This window comes from Phasianus colchicus, chromosome 1 (assembly GCF_987193195.1).
Source record: "Phasianus colchicus chromosome 1, bPhaCol1.hap1.1, whole genome shotgun sequence".
NCBI lineage: Eukaryota > Metazoa > Chordata > Aves > Galliformes > Phasianidae > Phasianus > Phasianus colchicus.
The window spans coordinates 197,032,556-197,048,432 of NC_143436.1; the positions used below are offsets into that span (position 1 = coordinate 197,032,556).

Sequence of the window (15,877 nt, forward strand, 5' to 3'; positions counted from 1 at the left end):
ACTGTGACATGTATTAAGATGCCAGCCATTGTCTGTCTCTAGTCACACTGTGGCAGTCCTTGCTGGCCATTGCTGGGTGAGTTCTTGGTTGCTAAAAGAAACTCCTTTGTGACAGCAGTGGGGCCTTTGTGGCAGAGGAGATCTTGGAAGTGTTAGAATATCTTGTTGTGCTTTTGGTAAGAGTTAACCATTGGTCTGTGTGGGTGTCCTGGGCTGCTTTTGGTTCAGGGGTGTCTTGGGAAGTATTAATCAACCTTCCTTTGGCTGTTCCTTGGATGCTTGGTCTGACGTGAATCAAAGAATCGTAGAATCATAGAACCATTTGGGTTGGAAAAGACCTCCAACATCATCCAGTCTAACTGTCCACCTACCACCATTTCCCCACTAAACCACGTCCCTTAGTACAACATCTAAACGTTTCTTGAACACTTCCAGGGATGGTGACTCAACCACCTCCCTGGGCAGCCCCTTCCAACGCCCCACCACTCTTTGGGAGAAGAAACTTTTCCTAATATCCAGCCTGAAATCATAGAATCATAGAATGGTTTGAGTTGAAAGGGATTCCTAAAGGCCATCTCTGGTCTCGCTCCCTGCAGTAAACAGGGACACCCACAGCTCCATCAGTGCTCAGAGCCCATCCAGCCTGACCTTGGGTGTCTGCAGGGATGGGGCACCCAGCTGGGCAAACTGAAGCCTTGACCCGCTCTGTTCTTTTTGATAGAAGCTCCATGAGCTCTTAGCATCGCAAGCAAATGCTGGTAGAGATGAAATGCTAACTGCAGATGAGTGCTTTGCTCAATGTCATCTGCTTCCCCGAAGTGAGAGGAGGGTGGGAAGAGGCTGTACATATTTGGCAGGAGGTGGCACACATACAACCACACCGTGCAGTGACCAGGTCCCCAGAGCAGTGGCTGAGCTGTGAAGGTCTGATGTCAAGTTCTGGGTCAGGTGAGGGCACTGTTTACATCCTGTAATTAACATCTGTGCGGTTAATTACTGCAACTGACAGAGCTGGAGACGCTGGTCTGGAGTTGCAGTTGGTTCCCTGTCCCAGAGATGACAGGAGGATAATAAGAAAGATGTGTCAACTTGGACCGTCAGCTAATTCATCCTCCTCCCACTTCCAGCATGAGTTAGCAGCATATAAATCAACATCTTTATGAATCAGTGCTTTAATTTCTTCCTCCTTCTTGGAAGGAAAGTTCTTCTTTTAACACGCAGACGCATGGGGCAGCTTTAACACAACTTGGCAAAGCCTTGAACACAATGTTTTTGTGCTTTGTGCGGTGTTGAAGCTGCTCGTGGGAAGCCAGCCTGAGACCTTGGTGGGTAGCACAACAACCTCTTTGACTCGTAGAGACTTGAGGATCTTAATTACAGCTCAGGGTAACTGAAAATCTAATATTTGGCAGATAGCTGTGTTCTGAAAGATGTTAATAGCTTGCAGGAGCGATTAACCTTGCAAAGCAGGAAATGCCTGAGATGCATTGATTTTTCTTTCCTCTCCCTTCCCCCTCCGATCTCTTGGTGAATGTCATTCTTATTAATGCTGCTAACAGAAGACAATTGTAGGCTTTCCTTGGTTTAATGCAAGCTTCAGAGGATGCAATTACTGTCCTTCACAAAAGGATGGAGACTACTGTAGGAAACCAGGAAATGGGGAAGGTGACTTGAGGTCTCCAGTGTTTCCACCATGGAGCATGGAACTGAGATTTCCCTGGGCTCCCTTAATCACACAGGAATCCCAGCCATCATTAAATGCAACTGGCTACTCTTCTTGCAGCTGGTCTGTCTTTCCTGCTGTAAAAATGACTTTGCTGTGAAGGTTTAAAGCCTATTTTGTATGACTTGCGTTCTCCCTTTGATTGATCGGTGAGGTGAAAAGGAATCCATACGCTCTCTGTAACCTTGCTCCAAGCTGTGTATAAAGAGGGCTTTAACTCTGAATCTGAAAAGGTGAAGAGGAGCAAAACAGTGCTTTCCTTGTAGGTGTGTACGAGTGACCCGCTCCTTCTTGAAACCCTGGGTGTTTTAGACTACAAAACCAGCTAGGGCTGTAAGAGCAGAGATGTCATTAATTGACATTTATCTAAATATCCACAACTTCTGGTTGTGGATAGCTTGTGTTTTTGGGACAATGCCTCCAGAGTAGTCCATCTGGGGTACGACTGTTTACGTGGGTGAACAGTGATAGACAAGGGGGAATGGCTTTAAAGTGAGACAGGGGAGGCTTAGGTTGGATATGAGGAGGAAGTTTTTCAGCCAGAGGGTGGTGAGGCAGTGGAACAGGTTGCCCAAGGAGGCTGTGGATGCCCCATCCCTGCAGGCATTCAAGGCCAGGCTGGATGTGGCTCTGGGCAGCCTGGTCTGCTGGTTGGCGACCTGCACAGAGCAGGGGGTTGGAACTGGATGAGCACTGTGCTCCTTTGCAACCCAGGCCATTCTATCATTTTATGATTAACAGTTTCTCAAGAAAAGACCAAGAGAGGATTGCAGGTCTTTCTTGGAGAAATGGGAAGAAGAGGGAGGATGGCTGAGAAGCTAATTATTTCCATGCTGAGAAGTTATCTGGATTGCTGGACATTGCTGGAAGAAAGGCTGGAGTGATGTAGAAAAAGAAGAAACAAGTGTTTGGCCCTGTGAGACTGATGGGGATGGACTAATTCAGATTTGCACCATCTACCCCTCCCCTTTTGAGTTTAGTAGGTGGTTGTGTGGGGTTTTCTGAAATCCTCAGTTGAAGATCTGTGGATTTTCTGATCTTCTGCTGAAAACTTTGAATCTTTAATTCTGGGGGGAAAAAAACAGATTAAACAAGAATAGGGCAAAGTGACCCAGCTCTGCTGTATTAAGCAAATGGCACAGCTTGCGTGTGTGATTTCCTGCTGAAAAACATTGCCCTGCCTCTCCTAGAGGAACATTTTGCTGTGTTCCTCCAAGGGCGAGGGAGAATGAGCAGTGGGATCGGCATGGACTCGGGCTTACCTGCCTCATTGGTGGTTCTGAATGGATGTGCTGCTGTGTTCCTGTAGTATCTTAGCTAAGAAGCAGCTCCAAGAAAACCTTTACGTTTAAGGTATGTTTCAACCACTCTGCAGTCAAGGAATAAACAGATTGTTCCTTATTGGTGGATGCTCTGCAGACATATGGGATAAGGGAGAGTCCTCCCTGCAGAGTGTGCAGCCTATAAGTGATGTGATGGGGGCTGGGAGAGGGTGTGCAGGTGGTCCAGGAGTTAATGTGACGCTGTGCTAGGGGCTGCTAAAGGCAGGAAGTCATGCAGGAAGAAACCCAGCCTAGCTTTTGTGCAGCCACAGAGACAGGAAAAGCTTTTCCTTATGGTTATGACCTATGGCTATGACCTCAATAATTGGTACTGGTGATCTAAGGATCACCAGATCAGTAAAGCTTCATGGCTTTCTGGGAAGCCAGCAAGAAGATGTACCCTATAGGATACATCCTGCTATTTTTCCTTTCACACCTTGAATCGGTGAATTGGGCATGGTGGAGAGATTGTTTGGACAAAGAAAAGCTGATCTGGTTTCAGCAATGAGCAGCGAGGGCTTTGGCTTGGTGGAACAGGAGAATCAATTGCGTTGGGATTCGTCAGATGTTTGTACTGTGGCTGCTCTTCTTTGTATGGGGTTTTGTATGGGTAGAAGCGAGCAGTTGGGTCAGGGTGACTTGGTCAATTCACTTTAGTCAGGTATGTATTTCTGAATAAGTGCAAAAACAGAAGTTAAATTGGTCTGGGACTCTGCTGGCACCAAGAAAGCTGTGTGTGTATACAGTGGCAGCAGCCCTCGCCTGGGGAGGTGGGAGGCTGCCTGTGGAAGTGTTGGTGCTATTTGCACTTGGGTTAACCCTTCTCTGGGTCAGCTTCAAAGCTTTTTTCATCATTAGGTTAAATGCTCACTTTTATTTGATTGTACGAAGATCTCCTTTGCATAAGACACCCAAATCCATAATAATAATAATAAGAAGAAAAACCCAAGCTCCTCTGCCTGATTGAAGCTCTTGTTTTATGTCTCTATTATTATTATTATAAGAGGCTCCAAAATGCATAACTTCAATGCACAATTTTGCAGATAAGCTTTTCCCTAGTGATTTTTTGTTCCAAATCCCTCTTTCTTTCCACTCCAAACCAGCAAACCCAGAAGAACCTTTCACAAAGAGTGCAGTGCTGATGACAAAAGCTGTGTTCCTTACCAGTCGCAGTTGATACGATATATTACAGTCTCTGCTGCTTCTCTCAGTGGATCTCTCACCATCTTGCTGGAAGCCAAAACAATCCATGTTTGCTTCTCTCATGATGTGACTGGCCACAGGGACTGCAGCGTCTGCTTCGCTTGTCCATCTGCGGTGCTCTCATATCCTCCACATGGTGTGTGTTGCATCCAAACTCTTGGTTGCTCACATCACACATCTTCCCCTTAACGTCACTCTTTATGTGTTGAGAATCTGCCTCCAAACCAAAGGTGCATACCCAGAATGACATGGGATGGAAGGGACCTCAAGAGACTCTTGAGTTCAACCCTTGCTAATGCAGTTCCCTACAGTAGTGGGCACCCAGATGGGTCTGGAATATATCCATAAAAGAGTCTCTACAACCTCTCTGGGCAACCTGTGCCAGTGCTCCATCACCCCTACCGTAAGGAAGATTAGTTAGTCTTCTTGTGTTCAAGAAGAACATTCAAAGAATGTCAAATTAGATACCTTTATTGTTCCAAATTTGATGGTGAAAGGTCTCCGTGGGGGTACTGTGTCAATCAACTCTGAAACAAAGGTGCTCATGTGGTGCTTGACTCCTTGGAAGGGACTATCTGGACCCTGATGACAGCATATCATCAGCCATGGGGCTCTGGCTTGCTCAGAGCTGCCCTGAGACCTTGGTGTACCAGCACAGGTGTGCATGAAAGCAGGGGCAGCAGTGTCCTGCCAGAAACCTTGAATGATTTGCTAATTGTCAGCTCTTTGCAAGGATGTGGCAGTTGCCACGTCTGATTGAACTGGCTGGTTCATTTGACTGCTGAGATCAAACACCTGTGTCTGGTAAAGTATTCCCAAGCTCACATGTCCATGCTGCTCCAGTAGAAATGGTGCAGATGGGTGCAGACTTTGGGAGTTCTTCTGTTCCCTGTCGTTAGGATGGTTCTCTTTAATGTTTTCATCAATGACTTGGATACAGGATTTAAGATAAACTAAGTAAATTTGCAAATGACATTAAATGGAGAGGAGCTGTTGATGCCCTTGAGGGAAGGGATTGTCCCACTTTGCTCTGCAGGATGCAGCTTCACCTTGAGTGCTGGGTGCAGGTTGGGTGCCACAATATAAGAAGGACATAAAATTATTAGTGTCCAAAGGAGGAATACAAAGATGGGGAAGGGTCTGGAAGGCAAAATGTGTGAGGAGCAGCTGAGGTGCCTTGGTTTGTTTGGCCCAGGGCTGAGTAGGCTGGGGATGAGGTGCCTCATGGCAGCTCTACAGCTCCTCATGGCCCTACAGCTGCTCATAGGTAGCACAGGGAGCTGTGTCAGGGGAGAGTCAAGTGGGTGTGAGGGAAAGGCTGTGCCCCATTGGGCGGTGGGCATGGCAGAGCTCCCAGGGTGATGGGCATGGCCCCGAGCTGCCAGAGCTCAGGAAGCACTGGGATGCTGCTCTAACATAGGGTTGGGTTTGGGGGTGCTGTGTGGGATTGGGGCTTAGGCTTGGTGATCTCCATGGGTCCCTGCCAACTTGGGGTATTTCATGATTCTATCTGGAATCAAAGCCATAGGGGTCTGGCATGCTTGGTGATTCTTCATTCCGGAGCTGAGAGCTCTCTTCCTCTTGATTTGAATAGACTCATAGAATTACAGAATGTTTTGGGTTGGAAGGGACTCCTAAAGGCCATCTGATCCCACTCCCTGCAATGAACGGGGGCACCCACAACTCCTGCAGTGCTCAGAGACCCATCCTATGACCTCAGATGTCTCCAGGGATGGGGTCAGTGCCTCATCGCCCTTACTATAAAAATTTGTGATGAGTAGGAGATAAAAATCCTCTGCCTGTTATTGTTACTTGGATCTTTGGGTGGCTGGAAGTACCTCAAATACAGCATTTGTGACTCTTTTGTTTAAACGGGGTCATTATATTGGAGATGACAAGGTAGTGGCATCAATTAATGAGGGATGAGCTCTAAGGACTGTGGTGGTTGACTTGCCATCACTCAGAATAAAACCAGTCTTAATAAGACTGACAAACAGCCTCTTCAAAATGAAACGGTTCCTGGCAAATTGACTTCTTTCCTCTATTTTCTTCCTACACTGTCCCCAGACAGTCTTTAAACCTGGAATACGTCTGTGTATCCACCTCTCCTGTGAAGCTGATAATCCTTCTTTACTTTGTCCCTTCATCTGCAAATACCTGTGCGTGCATAAACAGTCAACAAATCTGACTTACAGCCACGGGGCTCTGTGGCCATTTCCATCATGAACTCAGCTCAGCCCTCAGTTCTCTCACTCTCAGCAGGCCTGTTTTTCCACATAATAAATTGCCAGCATTTATTGGTCTTCTGACATATACGTTTCCCAAGGGAAAGGAAGGAGGCTGGCTGAACAAAGCCTTCTCTATAATCAGAGTTTGCAGTAGGCTTTGGGCAGAAATGGTGCTTGCTGGCCAGCACAGCTGGGACTTTATTGCTCTGTCTGTAATGGCACTTATACCAACCATGAGATTTGAGACATACTGAGTAATATACCTTAGTCTGTATTAAGAGCTTAGTGTGTATAATGTATGATGGCATTTGCAAGAGCTGATAAGAAACCCACTTGTTCCTACCTGAGCACTGCTTTAGTGGCACCCAGTGCTGTTTGCTTCCGGCTGAGCTGGCTGCTGAGTGTCAGCATTCTGTGCCCTGGATGAAGCAAGAGGTGACAAAAGTGAGCTGGATCTTTGGTTGATGCAGGACAAACAGCCCTTGCTTCTTGGTTGTGTTTAGTCTGTATCACCTTGTGCTGGAACAGCTTGCTGCTTTAGTGAAGACATTTTGCAGTGACATCTCTGAGACTCATCTAACTTAAGCTGATGGTTGACTCTATCAGTGCTGATCGGTGTGAGATGAATTTCTTCCTCTGAAAGGCTTTCTCCTATAAAAAAGAGCATGGGATAGCTTGGGAGGAAGACTTCTCATTGCTTCTTTTAAAGACCGCTCTGTATTTGCACACAGGTAGAAAATTTAAACCTCCTGAGATGGAGCGTGGCCAGCGGGGTAAAGGAGGTGGTCCTCCCCTCTGCTCTGCTCTGGTGAGGCCACATTTATAACACTGTGTCCAGTGCTGGGCTCCCCAGTTCAGAAAAGACAGGGATCTCCTGGAAGGAGTCCAGTGGGAGCCACAAAGATGATGAAGGGCCTGGAGCATCTTTCATAGGAGGAAAGGCTGAGAGACCTGGGGGAAAGAAGACTGAGAGGGGGTCTGATCAATGCTTATAGATACCTGAAGGGAGATGGGCAGCAAATGGATGAGGCCAGGCTCTTGGTGTTGTGTAGTGATAAGACAAGGAGCTGTGGCATAAAACTGGAACGCAGGAAGCTCTGCACTGACATGCAGAAGATCTTCTTTACGGTAAGGATGATGGAGCACTGGCACAGGCTGTCCAGAGAGATGGTGGAGTCTCTTCTATGGAGATACTCCAGACCCAGCTGGATGCCCACCTTTGTGACTTCTTGTAGGGATCTGCTTTAGCAGGATTTGGGCTCAATGATCTCTTGAGGTCCCTTCCAACCCCTGCAGTTCTGTGACTCTGTGTGATTCTGTTGGCCCAGGTGGTTGTGGTCTCAGAAAGATGATTCCCACTGCCTCGCAAGGAGCCAGCACAAGTCAGCCTACGCGTGGAAGAGGCATTGCTGCAGCAGTTTGGCAGGGTTCCTGCTCGTCTCATGCTAGCAGAGCAGCAGTAGCAGCTGCCTCTCTAGCAAGGAGGAGGCAGAAGTAGGTCAGAATTTGCATTCTTTGCCTGACTTCTTGGCATGACATGCATGCTTTTTTTTTTTTTTTTTTTCTTCCCAGGTCCTCTTTTTAAATGAGCTGTTCCTGTACATGTGTGTTCCTCGGGCTGCGTTGAATCAGAGGGTGAAGACATAAATCCAAATGTATAATTGAGCTTTAATGTGTGTTTGGCCTCCAAGAGCACTTCTGGGAGCCTCTTCAGACTCAAGGGCTGATCCCAGCATGTAAAATCTGAAACGATTGCTTGGGGCAATGTCTTCATTCTGCTTGTATTTTTTTTTTTTTCCCCGTCAGGATTTAAACCTCCTCCTGTAGGTTTTCTTTTGCATGACAAGAGCAAGTAACTGGTCTGCAAACGTGATGGTGAGACTTCTTTTCAGCACTTCTCTGTGGGCTCTGGGATGGTTATGTGGATCTGGTGGAGGAGAGGAGGGAGATGGAGCACAGTGGGTTCTTGGCAACTGGAGCAGCATCTGAGCATTGCTGTGAGGCTGCAGGGTGGTCAAAGGAGGGTTCTGTTGTGGTTTTACTCTATGCAAGTTAGTGGAAGTTTTTCAGCCAAAGGGTGGTGAGGCACTGGAACAGGTTGCCCAAGGAGGCTGTGGATGCCCCATCCCTGCAGGCATTCAAGGCCAGGCTGGATGTGGCTCTGGGCAGCCTGGTCTGCTGGTTGGCGACCTGCACAGAGCAGGGGGTTGGAACTGGATGAGCATTGTGCTCCTTTGCAACCCAGGCCATTCTGTGATATGATATAACATGAAATGGAAGAGTGTCAGATGGGGTCTGGTGTGAGAGGGCCCCTTATGCAGAGCATGAGATGGCAGAGTGGGGTTGGCTAATGGGTTGCACGGGGGCATCATCTCTGTGTGAACGTGAAGGCTTTAAGGTGCAAGTTTTGCAGTTCATCAGCACGTCTCATTATTTTTATTATATTTCTGCTTATTTATTTTCCTTCCAGAGAGGAAAGAGGGCAGCAGTCAGTCTGAGCTACTTCTCATTGCACGATGGCCATTTGTATTGAGGTTTTGGGAGTAGGGGGACACTTCCTGGGGGAAGTTGTTTGCTGTGAGAGTGGTGAGGTGCTGGAACAGCTGCCCAGAGAGGCTGTGGATGCCCCGTCCATCCCTGGAGGTGTTCAAGGCCAGGTTGGATGGGGCCCTGGGCAGCCTGGGCTGCTGTGAAATGTGGAGGCTGGTGGCCCTGTTTGTGGTGGGGGGTTGGACCCTCATGATCCTTGAGGTCCCTTCAACCCAAACCATTCTGTGATTCTTAGGATTTCTGGTTCCCACTGCTGTTTCACGTCCTCAGTTCAAAACCAGGCTTTGCAGTTCAGCATCTCTGTCCTCTCTTACAGGAATGTAACACCACTTCCTGAAACGTATGTGCACAGATGGGTGATTTTCTGTAGGGAGAAGTCGTGCTGAATTCAGTGTGTGGCAGAAAGAAGTGCCTACTGCACTATTCCAGTCTGTCTTCAGATCTGTAGGTGATTTTTGCTAAGAGATTTTGTGGTCAGAGTCTTAATTGCTACTTTTTTTTTTTTTTTTTTTTTTTTTTAAGTCAATGTGAACTATAAAGCAGATCACCCCATGATCTGAAGACAAGTGCATGGGTAAAAGTGATAGAAAATATATTCATACCATAGAATCTCAGAATGGCTTGGGTTGGAAGGACCTCAAAGATCATCTAGTTCCAACCCCCTGCCAATGGGATCATTGCTTCAATGGACTTCAGTTGATTTTTTTGAGTAGGGGCAGCATTTCACAGAGGCTTTTGCTCTTTTTTCTTTTGTAGCATGTGCACGGATCTAGCCAGAAATGACTCATTTTCTTTCTTTCTTTTTTTTTTTTTTTTTTGTTGAGGAAGTTTCAAGCTGGTTGTTCTGATGCTTTGCACTAGCGAAACTGCAACCTGAACCTCTGCAAGCAGCAGTGATGTCATGTTTGTTCCCATTTGTATCCCCTCTGCTTACTGTCCTGCCCTGCTGCTACTCCTACTCCCCTTGGGGTTTTGCGTGTTCAAGCACAGGTAATAGGAATACTGCTTAAAAGTAATTATAAGAACATCAGAGTCTTTCTAAAGCATTGGGAGAACTTGATTTGAGAGGAGGAATGAGAATTGCAATCACTGCCCTGAAAGCATTTCGGATTCCTTCTTGTTCTCCCTTCTACCTGCCATCCAGCCCATGTCTGCATTAATCTGTGTGCATGTCCAATTGTTCCCTTCGGGTGCTTGGTTTTAATTGCACTGTTGCTTCAGTGGCAGCGTGTCTGCATGCTGAAAACCAATTTTTGGAGTTGCATGACGCGTGGGTGTATTAAAGATCATCCGGGGGAGAAGAGGTGTTGCAAAAAGGCTCTGTTTGTCTTCCTGCTTGAAAATAACCCCTGAGATGAAAGGCATCCTGCACATGTGTGTGCATGAACACAGCTAATCCTCCCCACCCAGGGCACTCCTCTGTCCCTGTGTATGTGGGCTTTATGGTATAGGGACTTTGTCGTGTATTCCTGTTCCCAGCATGCAAAATTATGTGCTGTTTTTGCAACTGTGGGATGTGGCTCTCGTCCCTGGAAAGTCTGATTACTCACTGCTCTGTCTCCATAAGAGCTTTTCTCCCGTTGCAGATATGCCTCACGTTCCTTCATCTCCAAGTAGGATTTGAAGAGACCACTGTTATTCTGAGCTCTTCACTTTCTCACTGCTTTCTGTTCTGTTGCTGATGCCCAAGTGATATTTGCACCTTGTGCACGTGTCCTAGTGAGCAATCTTCTCTGTCTGCACTCACAGAATCACGGAATCATTAAGGCTGGAAGAGACCACCACAATCTCCAAGTACAACCCCATCCCATGCCCACCCAGCCATGTCCCCAAGTGCCACATCTACGACTCAGTACCACCCAGACTGCAGCAAAGAATAGCTTGATGGCTGCTAGATCTATGCATAAATCTGCCAAGGTTTGCCTGGCATCTTTCTTCTTGGTTTTTGTGTGAATGGGCAAAGTGCCTATACAGGTGAAGTCTTGGCCACCTGTTTCCAAGTTGTGTTAGTGAAACCATCCTGTGAGAATTTCAAAGCCCAACAAGATGAGAATATATTTAACATGGTTTTTTTTTTTTTTCTGCCTCTGGGACCTGATTTCAGCAAGAAATTGATGATGAGCTTTGACTTTCTTGTACAACCTCATTCCAGGGTGATGAATGGATACTGGTTCAGCTTCTACCAGGCAGTAACTGCAGCTAGTAAATTGCATTATATCTCAGAGCAAAAAAAATCAAGGCTGTCATAATACAAAGATGGAGACTGTCTTAAATACAGCTTATGGCTGCTGAAGTAAAAAATATCAAGTCAGTTGTGCAAGAGTGCCCTGGAGAGTATTTGCTCTGTAAAGCAGGAGGAAAGCTGCTGACAATTCCTGTCTTCAGAAATCCAGTGATTCAGCCTCCTTGGGAAAAGAGTGCCTGTACAAAGCATAAATATGCAGTAGGAAAAAATGTGTGAATCTCAAACATCTTGCCAAGGTTATTGACTGTCCTCTTCAAAGCACTTTTTCCTTGTTGCTTCTACTGCGCCTTGCACTGGAGATGGAAATGGCTGGAGAGTTGCCTGTCAGGGTGGTGACAAAGCTGGGGGGGGAAGAAATATTTTTCTCTCTCTTGAAATTAAATGCAAGCATGTTTAAATGGTACCACTGGTGCTGGGGTTGTCTGGTGTTTGCACTGGATCTGCTGGAGCTGGTCCTGTCCCTGCTCCTGGTTTCCTCTGTTGGTGGTTGGCTTTAGCAGATTGTTTTATCAGGAGGCAAAATGGGTGATCCTGTTGGCTCTGCCTTCAGGATGATGCTTGACAGGCCTGATATCTGTGTGTGCCAGCTGAACTGACTAAAAAATCAGGCTTATTCTCATACGTAAAGAAGTCATCTTGTCACGCTTGGTTGGTTCCTAGGGTGTAGGACAAGTCTTGATAGCACGTGTGGGAGAAGAAAAAGGAAAATGCATTGTGGTGTTAGATGTTTCTGCAACAGGAAGGAGAGTGGCAAGGGTGTGATTGTGCTCTTAAATACCCCCTGGCTTGAACTAAAAATGGAGTGATTTGCTGTGTTGTTTGTTTTGCGATCTCCTCCCCATGCTCTGCTTCTTCCTCCAGTGATGCCCATGGATCCTGGTGTAGGCACTTGAACGTGATGCTCTGAGGGATGCCACCATTCGCATATTTTGTATATCTTAAATTAATGTGGAGAACAGGAAGAAGCACTGAAGATGAGGGATTTTGACCCTTGCAAGATGCAGATGTTTGTAGCTTCTTCCACGGATCTCTTCCGACCTTGACAGCACAGAACTAAGATGCTGTCATAGAATCATGCAATCATTAAGGCAGGAAAAGACCTCTCAGATCCCCAAGTCCAACCCCAACCCACACCCATCGTGCCCACTGACCGTGTCCCTCAATGCCACACCTCTGTGGGATGGTGACTCCCCACCTCCCTGAGCAGCTGGTGCCAATGTGCCACCACTCCTTCTGAGAAGAAACTTTTCCTGTTATCCAACCTGAACCTCCCCCGGCACAACTTAAGGCCAATACTTCTTGTCTTACCACCAGTTACCTGGGAGAAGGTAGTTGTAGAGATCAGTAAGAAGATAGAAGAACTCTTGCTTTCTCTATATGAAGAGGTATCTGAAATTTGGTACGTTCACCTCCATCCTCCTAGCCTAAACAGGACGATGTGAGCTTAGTGGCACAACTACCGAATCTGTTCTTATCTTAAAGCCATGCAGCCATATTACTTGGAATCTTCTCCATAGGTAAATGAGGAGACAGTGGTTCATGATGGAGAGAACGTAATCCATGGTTGTGCACTATAAACACATCTAGCTGTGTGTTTTGTCTTCTCCAATAGTGAGATAGCTGGACTGGTTGGCATGGCAGAGAATGACCCCCGTGGTGACTGTAATGGGACCTTGGACAGCCAGTTTTGTGTTGGCTGGAGGTAAGGCTGGGTTTACCCAAGGTGTGCTCTGCAGACAGTTGTACCCGTTATGCTGAAATGTGATGCACTGTAGCTGTGCATTGGCTGTGCACCATGTGGAGCTCTCTGTCAGCAGGGTCACCATCTGCCACATGGCTGAAGAACAAGATTGAGCTTGGAAGTCACTTTTGATGAAGTCCTAAGAACGCGAAGAAAATTCACTTGAAAACCTTATGGGAAAGGAACTTGCTGAGTATTCCATTGCCAAAGAACAGCCACCTCCACTGATCTCTCCTAATTCTGTAACATACTTTTATCTGTGGTTATTTCCCTGTGCACGGGGGCTAAGTACCAGTTTGGATTTGTCAGCCTTGCAGATTTGTCCCAATAAGTATCTTGGTTTTTCAGCAGTGGGTTTGAAAAACGTCAGCTTTGACATCGTGGTTTGTTTAGCTGGGAGCAAACTACTGACTTCAGGATCCCTTTTTAAAATGCCTATTCTGGGCTCAGATTGAGATTTAAGAGAAATAGCACTTACATCCCTGTAAAAAGCTGAGCCACCTGTTGCAGAGAGCTTGGGCATGCTGAGCAAGTTGCATATGCTGAATGAGTGATGGATGGCAAAGACGCTTCTCCTGCATAAGAACGGATCCTTATTAAGCTGTGAAAAGAAACATGAACAGACCGTTGAAAGACAGAGCTAGACGAGACATGGAGCTGCCTCCGTGTTTTTGCTCTTAGAGGGATGTTGTGAAGCTGAGCAGATTGTGGACCACAGCGTAGGGGGTGTGTGAGGAAGGCGCTTGCATCATATCCTGGGAATAGAAATGAGCGTGCGATGCTCTGCTCTCCTGTTTGCCAAAAGAAAAAAAAAAAGGGGAAAAAAAAAAAAAGAAAAAAGATTTTAATAGGCTTCACTCCGTCAATATAAAAAGCAGAAAAAAGGAGAGAAAAAATGTGGAATTTAGGGGACTCAGCAGAAGGTTGCGGAACAAAACACTACTGGAAAATGCGTGGTATTCAAGTTAATTTTTGCAAGATACTGCTAAATACTGGGATGGTGTTTCCAAGCCCAGTGCAAACGTCACCCCTTCTTAAATACTGCTAAGAAGACCAATGGCAAGTCAAGGTAAGGATTATCAAGAACTTCAGTTAGTCTTGCAGCGTGCTCACTAGGTTGTAATTGCTGTGCTGCTAAAGACAGAAATGGATATTCTTGGAAAGCAGCATGTTCCAAAACCCTGACTTTCTGGAATATACAAAATTGCTTAGAAAGCTAAAAGTTGATAGCCAGGATTAAAGAGAAGATAGTGATTTACAGTGCTTCAACCAACGTTGTTAGCTTGAGGGTTTATGCTGGAAAATGTTTCCATCCGGAGCAGTCAGACCCTGAGTTTTGTTTTTGGCTGCAAACCCCAGACTGTTTTAGAACCTGGTAAAACATTTTGTTTCTCTACTGGAAACAGGCATTTAGAAAGGGAAGAAGAAAGGAAAAGGTGACATTCTTCTCTCTTTCCAACTTGCTTCTGAATATAGCTCAAGCTTCTTTTCCCCAAGGCAGTGTGCTGTGCTCTCCCCATCCAGGAGGCAGACTCTCTGCAGGCTTCTTTCCTCTATGGATGCTGCTATTGGAGACCTGGGACTGGTGAAATAGCTGCTGGGCAGCTGGATTCCTTGCTTTTCTCTGGTGTATTGATGGTGTCTTGAATCAGTATGTGGCTGTGGATGAAATACATTTCTTTTGCTTTCAAGCTCTTGGCAAGGCATATTTCCACTGTGGTTGTTGAGCAATAGTCTGTTCTCCTTGTTTCCTCCATTTTCTTGTGATGTTTTGGGGTGCATCACTCCGTGTGCATGCCTGCCTTGCTCATTAATGCTCCCACACAAGAGTGGCCATGCTGGTCCCACTGGTATGATGGACAACAGAGTCCAGCTGTGTTTACTGCAGAACAGGATTGTGTTTTGCCTTGCTTAGTAAGATAAATGCTTGAGAAAGTTAGTTTTCCTTATATGGAGGAAAGGGGCGTGAGCTGTGAGAACATGGATTCTGGATACCTTGTAAGTGCAGATTTTGGATGCTGGGAGATAGATGCTCCTTTGAACTCAAGTGGGCTTGTGAGCAGCCAGTAAACTGAAAGCATTCCTCTGTAACTTGCTGCTGAGCTGTTCTGAGAATTTACTGGAATGTCCCCAGAGGTGTTCCAGAACCGTGGAGATGTGGCACTGAGGGCAGTGGGCATGGTGGGGTGGGCTGAGGTTGGGCCTGGTGGTCTTTTCTAGCCTTAATGATTCTTTTCAATGGTTTGTTGTCGTTGCTGTACGTAAATATTGTCTTAGAATGAGTAGCTCAGTTTGGGAGGGACCTCATGAAGTCATCTGGTCAAACCTCCTTCTCAGGGCAGCTGTGGGATCGTGTGAAGAGCAGGTTGATTAAGCAACTCTGAATCTCGTGGTTTGGCACTGTGGGATGCACAGCTGATTCCAAAAGCATTGCTGGGTGAGCAGGAGTACTGCCATGCCATCCTGCATGACACACAGGAGTGTGAGCCCAAGGGCTTTAAGTCTGCTGTGCTGTTTTGACTGATGCAATTCACAACGTGGAATAAAATGCATTCTCAATGCTAGTTGTCTTCTAGCAATTATTAATCCAAATTTCTTCTGGATTGTGTTGAGATAACAGTAGTGAAATCACTGGTTCACCTGGAGAGAGCAGGAATCATGGAATGATAGAATGGCCTGAATTGAAAAGGACCACAATCATCATCTCGTTCCAACCCCCTGCTATGTGCAGGGTCACCAACCACTAGACTAATACAGAAAGTTTTCTTCATGTCTCATTTGACAACTATGGGCTTAGTAGAGCCAAGGAAGGTAACAATATTTCAATTGAATTTTCATCTCAGTTTGACATTAATGAGTGCAGAC

The 15,877-nt window shown here is 46.3% G+C and overlaps 1 protein-coding gene across 5 annotated transcripts in view; it reads left to right on the forward strand.

Moving 5' to 3' along the window:
- The window catches only part of GDPD5 (glycerophosphodiester phosphodiesterase domain containing 5), a 159,168-nt gene that overhangs the window by 27,383 nt on the left and 115,908 nt on the right, over positions 1 to 15,877 (forward strand). The window contains exon 1 of one of the 5 annotated variants that reach the window (XM_090134283.1): positions 8,100 to 8,351. The exons of the other annotated variants lie outside the window; for them this stretch is intronic. The gene's annotated coding sequence lies outside the window, so the exon portion shown is untranslated. Of the gene's footprint in view, positions 1 to 8,099; positions 8,352 to 15,877 lie in introns of those variants that run through there. 5 annotated transcript variants of the gene reach the window in all.